General features: G+C 39.7%; 1 protein-coding gene across 4 annotated transcripts in view; it reads left to right on the forward strand.

Moving 5' to 3' along the window:
* EDA (ectodysplasin A) overlaps nt 1-11,185 on the forward strand; it is a 362,661-nt gene that overhangs the window by 315,741 nt on the left and 35,735 nt on the right. The window lies entirely within an intron of this gene.

Below are 11,185 nucleotides of genomic sequence, written 5' to 3' on the forward strand. Positions count from 1 at the left end.
CAAATCTAATTTGTTACTGTTTTTTGTTAGACTCATTCCTCAAATACAGAAGGGGCAACCACTAGGCCAGAAGGAACAGAGTCCTTACAGAGCATAGACACTTCCATCCAGTTGTTTGTTATAGTGTGACAGATTTGGGTATAAAAGGGTGAAATTTGGGCTTTTCCAGATGCTAAATCTAGGCTCTGTATCAGACCCCACTGAATCACAGCCTAGATTTCAACAAGCATTTTATAACAGCCCTGGAGCTCAGAGGAAATAAACTTAAGTGCTCAAGGAAAGTTACTGACCCAGATGCTCTCAGCAAATTAGGCAAGTAGGAACATTGCTAGAGAAGGAAAGGGTAGAGGAAAAGAGTGGACCAGTTAGAAAGATGCAGTTTGAAGCAATCCAAACTTGCTCAGGAGAATGGGCTTTCCACGTTATTCCTGTTCCAGTTGTAGGGCAGTTCCTGAGCACTGACTTCTCAAATTATTAGGAATAATTGAAATTTATGACACCCTATAACCAGGCCTTTCAGTCACAGCCCACATGTTCTAGTGTGCTCTTTGCTTCTGTTTGTGTCTATGCAGAAAGTGAGCATCCTAAGTAAAGAAGCTACAAAGAGCTAATTTCCTAGACAAAAGGCAAAGATCTTTCCACAAACAGGATCACAAGGAAATATAAGGTACTTATCATCAGAGCTCAGCATCTGTAATTTGTAAGTTTAATCACTACATTCCCATAAGAAGTCTGTTTCACGGGAGCTTCAAGATGGTGGAAGAGTAAGACGTGGAGATCACCTTCCTCCCCACAAATACATCAGAAATACATCTACATGTGGAACAACTCCTACAGAACACCTATTGAATGCTGGCAGAAGACCTCAGACCTCCCAAAAGGCAAGAAACTCCCCACGTACCTGGGTAGGGCAAAAGAAAAAACAGAGACAAAACAACAGGGAAAGGACCTGCACCAATGGGAGGAAGCTGCAAAGGAGGAAAAGTTTCCACACACTAGGAAGCCCCTTCGTGGGCCAAGATGGGGGGAGTAGATGGGCAGGAAGCTTCGGAGCCATGGAGGAGAGCACAGCAACAGGGGTGCAGAGGGCAAAGTGGAGAAATTCCCGCACAGAGGATCAGTGCCGACCAGCACTCACCAGCCCGAGAGGTTTGTCTGCTCACCCGCCAAGATGGGTGGTGGCTGGGAGCTGAGGCTTGGGCTTCGGAGGTCGGATCCCAGGGAGAGGACTGGGGTTGGCTGCGTGAAAACAGCTTGAAGGGGCTAGTGCGCCACAGCTAGCCGGGAGGGAGTCCGGGAAAAAGTCTGGAGCTGCTGAAGAGGCAAGAGACGTTTTCTTGCCTCTTTGTTTCCTGGTGCACGAGGAGATGGGATTAAGAGCACTGCTTAAAGGAGCTCCAGAGATGGGCACGAGCCACAGCTATCAACACGGACCCAGAGACAGGCATGAAATGCTAAGGCTGCTGCTGCAGCCACCAAGAAGCCTGTGTGCAAGCACAGGTCACCATGCACACCTCCCCTCCCAGGATCCTGTGCAGCCCTCCACTGCCAGGGTCCCATGATCCAGGGTAAACTTCCCCGGGAGGACACACGGCGCCTCAGGCTGGTGCAAAGTCATGCCAACCTCTGCTGCCACAGGTTCGCCCCACACTCCGTACCCCTCCCCCCCCCGGCCTGAGTGAGCCAGAGGCCCCAAATCAGCTGCTCCTTTAACCCCGTCCTCTCTGAGCGAAGAACAGGCGCCCTCAGGCGACCTACACACAGAGGCGGATCCAAATACAAAGCGGAACCCCAGGAGCTTTGCGAACAAAGAAGAGAAAGAGAAATTTCTCCCAGCAGCCTCAGTAGCAGTGGATTAAATCTCCACAATCAACTTGATGTACCCTGCATCTGTGGAATACCTGAATAGACAACAAATCATCCCAAATTGAGGAGGTGGACTTTGGGAGCAATGATACATTTTTTTTTCCCTTGTTCTCTTTTTGTGAGTGTGTGTGTGTATGCTTCTGTGTGTGATATTGTCTGTATAGCTTTGCTTTTACCATTTGTCCTGGGGTTCTCTCTGTCCTTTTTTTTTTTTTTGGTATAGTTTTTAGCACTTGTTATCATTGGTGGATTTGTTTTTTGGTTTGGCTGCCTCTTCTTTCGTTCTTTCTTTTTTAATTTTTCCATTACTTTTATTAAAAAATTTTAATAATTATTTTTTTTTTCATTTTAATAACTATTTTATTTTACTTTATTTTATTTTATTGTATCTTCTTCTTTCTTTCTCTTTTTTCTCCCTTTTGTTCTGAGCCGTGTGGATGACAGGCTCTTGGTGCTCCAGCCAGGCATCAGGGCTGTGCCTCTGAGGTGGGAGAGCCAAGTTCAGGACACTGGTCCACAAGAGACCACCCAGCTCCATGTAATATCAAATGACGAAAATCTCCCAGAGATCTCCATCTCAACGCCAAAACCCAGCTCCACTCAACAACCAGCAAACTACAGTGCTGGACACCCTATGCCAAACATATAGCAAGAGAGGAACACAACCCCATCCATTAGCAGAGAGGCTGCCTAAAACCATAATAAGGCCACAGACACCCCAAACACACCACCAGACGTGGACCTGCCCACCAGAAAGACAAGATCCAGCCTCATGCACCAGAACACAAGCACTAGTCCCCTCCACCAGGAAGCCTACACAACCAAGTGAACCAATCTTAGCCACTGGGGACAGAAACCAAAAACAATGGAAACCAAGAACCTGCAGCCTGCAAAAAGGAGACCCCAAACACAGTAAGTTAAGCAAAATGAGAAGAAAGAGAAACAGCAGATGAAGGAGCAGGGCAAAAACCCACCAGACCTAACAAATGAAGAGGAAATAGGCAGTCTACCTGAAAAAGAATTCAGAATAATGATAGTAAAGGTGATCCAAAATCTTGGAAATAGAATGGAGAAAATACAAGAAACGTTTAACAAGGACCTACAAGAACTAAAGAGCAAACAAACAGTGATGAACAACACAATAAATGAAATTAAAAATACTCTGGAAGAGATCAATAGCAGAATAACTGAGGCAGAAGAATGGATAAGTGACCTGGAAGATAAAATACTGGAAATAACTACTGCAGAGCAGAATAAAGAAAAAAGAATGAAAAGAATTGAGGACAGTCTCAGAGACTTCTGGGACAACACTAAATGCACCAACATTCGAATTATAGGGATCCCAGAAGAAGAAGAGAAAAAGAAAGGGACTGAGAAAGTATTTGAAGAGATTATAGTTGAAAACTTCCCTAATATGGGAAAGGAAATAGTTAATCAAGTCCAGGAAGCACAGAGAGTCCCATACAGGATAAATCCAAGGAGAAACACGCCAAGGCACATATTAATCAAACTATCAAAAATTAAATACAAAGAAAAAATATTAAAAGCAGCAAGGGAAAAACAACAAATAACACACAAGGGAATCCCCATAAGGTTAACAGCAGATCTTTCAGCAGAAACTCTGCAAGCCAAAAGGGAGTGGCAGGACATATTTAAAGTGATGAAGGAGAACAAGCTACAACCATGATTACTGTACCCAGCAAGGATCTCATTCAGATTTGCTGGAGAAATTAAAACCTTTACAGACAAGCAAAAGCTAAGAGAATTCAGCACCACCAAACCAGCTTTACAACAAATGCTAAAGGAACTTATCTAGGCAGGAAACACAAGAGAAGGAAAAGACCTACAATAACCAACTCAAAACAGTTAAGATAATGGTAATAGGAACATACATACCGATAATTACCTTAAATGTAAATGAATTAAATGCTCCAACCAAAAGACATAGACTGGCGGAATGGATACAAAAACAAGACCCGTATATATGCTGTCTACAAGAGACCCACCTCAAACCTAGGGACACATACAGACTGAAAGTGAGAGGATGGAAAAAGATATTCCATGCAAATGGAAATCAAAAGAAAACTGGAGTAGCAAATCTCATAACAGACAAAATAGACTTTAAAATAAAGGCTATCACAAGAGACAAGTAAGGACACTACATAATGATCAAGGGATCAATCCAAGAAGAAGACATAAAAATTGTAAATATTTATGCACCCAACATAGGAGCACCTCAATACATAAGGCAAATGCTAACAGCCATAAAAGGGGAAATTGACAATAACGCGATCATAGTAGGGGACTTTAACACCCCACTTTCACCAATGGACAGATCATACAAAATGAAAATAAATAAGGAAACACAAGCTTTAAATGATACATTAAACAAGAAGGACTTATTGATATTTATAGGACATTCCATCCAAAAACAACAGAATACACATTCTTCTCAAGTGCTCATGGAACATTCTGCAGGTTAGATCATATCTTGGGTCACAAATCAAGCCTTCATAAATTTAGGAAAATTGAAATCATATCAAGTATCTTTTCTGAACACAATGCTATGAGACTAGATATCAATTACAGGAAGAAATCTGTAAAAAATACAAACAAACACATGGAGGCTCAACAATACACTACTAAATAACCAAGAGATCACTGAACAAATCAAAGAGGAAATCAAAAAATACCTAGAAACAAATGACAATGAAAACATGATGACCCAAAACCTATGGGATGCAGCAAAAGCAGTTCTAAGAGGGAAGTTTATAACAATGCAATCCTACCTTAAGAAACAAGAAACATCTCAAATAAACAACCTAACCTTACACCTAAAGCAATTAGAGAAAGAAGAACAAAAAAACCCCAAAGTTAGCAGAAGGAAAGAAATCACAAAGATCAGATCAGAAATAAATGAAAAAGAAATGAAGGAAACAATAGCAAAAATCAATGAAACTAAAAGCTGGTTCTTTGAGAAGATAAACTAAATTGATAAACCATTAGCCAGAGTCATCAAGAATAAAAAGGAGAAGACTCAAATCAATAGAATTAGAAATGAAAAAGGAGAAGTAACAACTGGCACTGCAGAAATACAAAGGATCATGAGAGATTGCTACAAGCAGCTCTATGCCAATAAAATGGACAACCTGGAAGAAATGGACAAATTCTTAGAAATGCACAACCTTCCAAGACGGAACCAGGAAGACATAGAAAATATGAACAGGCCAATCACAAGCACTGAAATTGAAACTGTGATTAAAAATCTTCCAACAAACAAAAGCCCAGGACCAGTTGGCTTCACAGGCGAATTCTATCAAACGTTTAGAGAAGAGCTAACACCTATCCTTCTCAAACTCCTCCAAAATATAGCAGAGGGAGGAACACTCCCAAACTCATTCTACGAGGCCACCATCACCCTGATACCAAAACCAGACAAAGATGTCACAAAGAAAGAAAACTATAGGCCAATATCACTGATGAATATACATGCAAAAATCCTCAGCAAAATATTATAAAGAGAAACCAACAGCACATTAAAAGTATCATACACCATGATCAAGTGGGGTTTATCCCAGGAATGCAAGGGTTCTTCAATATACGCAAATCAATTAATGTGATACACCATAGTAACAAACTGAAGGAGAAAAACCATATGATCATCTCAATAGATGCAGAGAAATATTTCGACAAAATTCAACACCCATTTATGATAAAAACCCTCCAGAAAGTAGGCATAGAGGGAACTTTCCTCAACATAATAAAGGCCATATATGACAAACCCACAGCCAACATCATGCTCAATGGTGAAAAACTGAAACCATTTCCACTAAGATCAGGAACAAGACAAGGTTGCCCACTCTCACCACTATTATTCAACATAGTTTTGGAAGTTTTTGCCACAGCAATCAGAGAAGAAAAAGAAATAAAAGGAATCCAAATCTGAAAAGAAGAAGTAAAGCTGTCACTGTTTGCAGATGACATGATAGTATTCATAGAGAATCCTAAAGATGCCACCAGAAAACTACTAGAGCTAATCAATGCATTTCATAAAGTAGCAGGATACAAATGTAATGCACAGAAATCTCTTGCATTCCTATACACTAATGATGAAAAATCTGAAAGTGAATTTAAGAAAACACTCCCATTTACCACTGCAACAAAGAGAATAAAATACCTAGGAATAAACCTACCTAAGGAGACAAAAGACCTGTATGCAGAAAATTATAAGACCCTTATGAAAGAAATTAAAGATAATACAAATAGATGGAGAGACATACCATGTTCTTGGATTGGAAGAATCAACATTGTGAAAATGACTCTACTACCCAAAGCAATCTACAGATTCAATGCAATCCCTATCAAACTACCACTGGCATTTTTCACAGAACTAGAACAAAAAAATTTCACAATTTGTATGGAAACAGAAAAGACCCAGAATAGCCAAAGCAATCTTGAGAAAGAAAAATGGAGCTGGAGGAATCAGGCTCCCTGACTTCAGACTATACTACAAAGCTACAGTAATCAAGACAGTATGGTACTGGCACAAAAACAGAAATATACATCAATGGAACGGGATAGAAAGCCCAGAGATAGACCCACGCACATATGGTCACCTTATCTTTGATAAAGGACGCAAGAATATACAGTGGAGAAAAGACAGCCTCTTCAAAACGTGGTGCTGGGAAAACTGGACAGCTACATGTAAAAGAATGAAATTATAAAACTCCCTAACACCATACACAAAAATAAACTCAAAATGGATTAAAGACCTAAATATAAGGCCAGACACTATAAAACTCTTAGAGGAAAACATAGGCAGAAGACTCTATGACATAAATCACAGCAAGATCCTTTGTGACCCACATCCTAGAGAAATGAAATAAAAACAAAAATAAAGAAATGGAACCTAATGAAACTTAAAAGCTTTTGCACAGCAAAGGAAACCATAAACAAGACGAAAAGACAACCCTCAGAATGGGAGAAAATATTTGCAAATGAAGCAACTGACAAAGGATTAATCTCCAAAATTTACAAGCATCTCATGCAGCTCAACATCATAAAAACAAACAACCCAATCCAAAAATGGGCAGAAGACCTAAATAGACATTTCTCCAAAGAAAATATACAGATTGCCAACAAGCACATGAAAGAATGCTCAACATCATTAATCATTAGAGAAATGCAAATCAAAACTACAATGAGATATCATCTCACCCCGGTCAGAATGGCCATAATCAAAAAATCTACAAGCAATAAATGCTGGAGAGGGTGTGGAGAAAAGGGAACCCTCTTGCACTGTTGGTGGGAATGTAAATTAATACAGCCACTATGGAGAACAGTATGGAGTTTCCTTAAAAAACTACAAATAGAACTACCATACGCCCCAGCAACCCCACTACTGGGCATATACCCAGAGAAAACCGTAATTCAAAAAGAATCATTTGCCAAAATGTTCATTGCAGCTCTATTTACAATAGCCAGGACATGGAAGCAACCTAAATGTCGATCAACAGATGAATGGATAAAGAAGATGTGGCACATATATACAATGGAATATTACTCAGCCATAAAAGGAAACGAAATTGAATTATTTGTAGTGAGGTGGATCGACCTAGAGTCTGTCATATAGAGTGAAGTAAGTCAGAAAGAGGAAAACAAATACCATATGCTGACACATATATATGGAATCTAAAAAAAAAGAAGAAAAATAATGGTTGTGAAGAACTTAGGGGCAAGATGGGTATAAAGATGCAGACCTTCTAGAGAATGGACTTGAGGATATGGGGAGGGGGAAGGGTAAGCTGGGACAACGTGAGAGTGGCATGGACATATATACACTACCAAACGTAAAATAGATAGCTAGTGGGAAGCAGCCACATAGCACAGGGAGATCAGCTCGGTGCTTTGTGACCACCTCACAGGGTGGGATAGGGAGGGTGGGAGGGAGGGAGACGCAAGAGGTGAGAGATATGGGGACATATGTATATGTATAAATGATTTACTTTGTTATAAAGCAGAAAGTAACACACCCTTGTAAAGCAATTATACTCCAATAAAGATGTTTAAAAAAAAAGAATAGAATCCTTTCAAAAAAAAAAGTGTGTTTCAGTTACAGTTGTGCATTAAAAAGTGAAGGCATGCCAGTAATTCTGTAAATATGAATTGATGGTGATACATACTGAAATTAAATTTATTTCTCCAACTCCTACATTAGTCGTCTTTGCTGGCAACTAGCCCTCCTCCAAAGATCAATTTAAGCTCATCTCTACCATAAAGCAAACCTTCCCAGAGAAAACCTCCCAGACTTCATTTCTCATGCTCCTTGAGCCCATCCATCTCCTTCCTCCTTCCACATATCTCTCATCCTTCCCTCTAGAGGCAATGACATTGGTACCTGAAATGAAAATACACAGAAAACAGGTAAGAAGAGATCAATGGACTTTTTCCTAAGTTAGTGTGGTGGGGTAAACTGTTACAAAAAAACTGAGACTGTATATCAGTTGTCCCTCCAGGAAGTGCTACAAACCAGGAGTAGCTGTAAATGTTTTAAATGAAAGCTATTGTACATTTTTTTCCACCACGGAGAAAAACCACCCAATGACATCCTAGGGAAAAAAAGGAATTAGGCCCAAATCAAGATATTATAGAACTGATACTTCCCTTGCTCTGTAAACCTGCAAAGTAAGCAAAGAGAAGGAATACTTCTCAATACAGTTAATGAAATTGGTATAACCTTGATAACAAACCCTTCCAAAAAGCAGCACCAAAAAGAAAACTAAAGATGTCTCACATAAAAAATCCTAAATAAACTACTACCAAATCAAACCCTGCAAAATAGTTAAAGTATAACATGTCATGACCAAGTAGGGTTTGTCTTAGGAAAGAAAAGATGGTTCAATAGTAGGAAATCTCTTAATATCACATTACATCATTGGCTCAAAGGGTATGTTATATGATCAGTTCAGATAGATTTGATAAAAATTTAACACCATTTTCTGATAATCCTTAGTATACTAGGAATAAAATAAAATAAAAGGGTATTATTTAATACGATAAAGAATTTCTTGTGCTTTATAAGAAATAGCATAGTACTTACTGGTAAATATATTAGAGACTTTCCTGCCAAAATCAAATCAAATCAAAGATGCTCATTATAGCTGCTGATGTTCAACATTATTCTTTTTTTTAATTCTTTTTTTTAAATTAATTAATTTATGTATTTGGCCACACCACACAGCTTTGGGATCTTAGTTCCCCAACTAGGGATTGAACCCGGGCCCCCTGCAGTAGAAGCATGGAATCCTAACCACTGGACCGCCAGGGAATTCCCTTCAACATTACTCTTGAAGTGGTAGCCAATGCAATGAGGCAAGAAACTGAAATAAGAAGTGTTGGGCTTCCCTGATGGTGCAGTGGTTGAGAATCTGCCTGCTAATGCAGGGGACACGGGTTCGAGCCCTGGTCTGGGAGGATCCTGCATGCCACGGAGCAACTGGGCCCTTGAGCCACAAATACTGAGCCTGCGCGTCTGGAGCCTGTTCTCCGCAACAAGAGAGGCCATGATGGTGAGAAGCCCGCGCACCGCGATGAAGAGTGGCCCACGCTTGCCACAACTAGAGGAAGCCCTCGTGCAGAAACGAAGACCCAACACAGCCAAATAAATAAATAAATAAATAAATAATAATTAAAGGTGCTAATAATTTTTAAAAAAAGAAAAAAAAGAAGTGTTAACTATTGAGCAATTATACAACCTATCATTATTTCTACAGATATGATTCTATAGCTAGAAAACCCAAGATAGGTGATCAAAAAGATAAGACAAATAAGAGAGATCACCAAGGTGGCCAGGTCTTATATTGTCTGTTTCATGTAGCACAAATATAGTGTTAAACATCTTGTGTTCAAACAACATTTATGAGTTGAATATAATTGAAAGAATTAACTGAAAAGAAAATAACTTTCTACAGGAAGCTGAATCCTTCAAGACCATTTCAGAATGTTGCTGTGCCTTAGGATTTTCACTCTGAACACTAATTTTTTTAGATTAAAGTCTTGGTTATTTGAGCTTTCTGTTTGCTTGGTTTGGGGATGAATTAAATTTATATGCTTATGAAATTTTGCAACGAACTTATATTTATTGTGTGCCTAAAGAATATCTTGTACATGTTATTTATGTTATCTTTTATAATCCTTAAAACTCTCTAAGGTAAGTAGTAGTATCCCCATTTTACAAATGAGGGTGCACTCAGAGAGATGAAGCAACTTTCTCTGTGTCATTACAGCACTTAGTAAGTGGTGGAGCTGGGGCTTGAATGCAATTCTGTGGCTTACAATAATGTATCCAATATCCCTGCAAAGGAAAATGTATTTCCTGGAATAAAGTTCTGCAGAATACGATGTGTAGAACATGGCATGTACAATTGGGGTGGCAATACTGAAAATAGAAAAGCAAGCTCACATTTTCCATGTTGAAGGATAACCTCAGGTGAAGCCAGATAGGTATACCCTTTTTGGGAAAAAAATAAAATTGAATTGGCTCTTCCTAAATTAAAGTATTGAGCAGCACTTCCATCCTAGGGCAGGTACTAATGTAAATGACCAGAGAGTGCACACAAACTGAGCATTGGAAGTTCCCAGTTTGTCCTGTTTTAAGAAGAATCCAATGTGACTCAGGTTGAGCCTTGTCTCTGATTAAAGGGACACTATATGCACAGCAGGACAGCATCTAGCCATCTCAGACTATTCTGGGACCCAGTCAAGAGCCGTGTTGCATATGTGTGGTTCTCAATGTAACTGCTATGTGTGGTTTGGCTGTTCAGCTGTCATGGCTGCACTCCTCCCCAGTGAAAGGGAACCAGAGGACCACCCGCCCACCCTTAGCAAGGCTGACAAAATTACTTCTGGGGATAGCACATGGCACCAGCCATCTGGGCCCATTGATGGGGTTGACCTGCCCACAGGAGGATAGGGTAGCTCTGATGATTTATGTCATGCCTCCAGATCAGATTCTCTCTCATTCCTCTGCTTTGCCCAACAAAAAGGTTAGGATGATAAATTGTCAGTGTAACCTTTAACACATTTAATGAATTAACACATCTCAACTGCTAAAGCAATCCATATGATTCATGTGCATACTGCATACAACAATTTCTTGCATTTTCTTAGCACCTCACACTTTCAAAAATTTGATTTTCTTTCTATCTCATTTATCCCCAGAGCTGAAGGTTGAATGCCCCAGATTTCAAGCCCAAGTGAAGAGGAGAATGGTGCTACCGTTAACAGAAATGAAGGAAGTGGCACTCAGGGCTTTACCTGG

Source organism: Balaenoptera physalus (assembly GCF_965194825.1).
Source record: "Balaenoptera physalus genome assembly, chromosome: X".
NCBI lineage: Eukaryota > Metazoa > Chordata > Mammalia > Artiodactyla > Balaenopteridae > Balaenoptera > Balaenoptera physalus.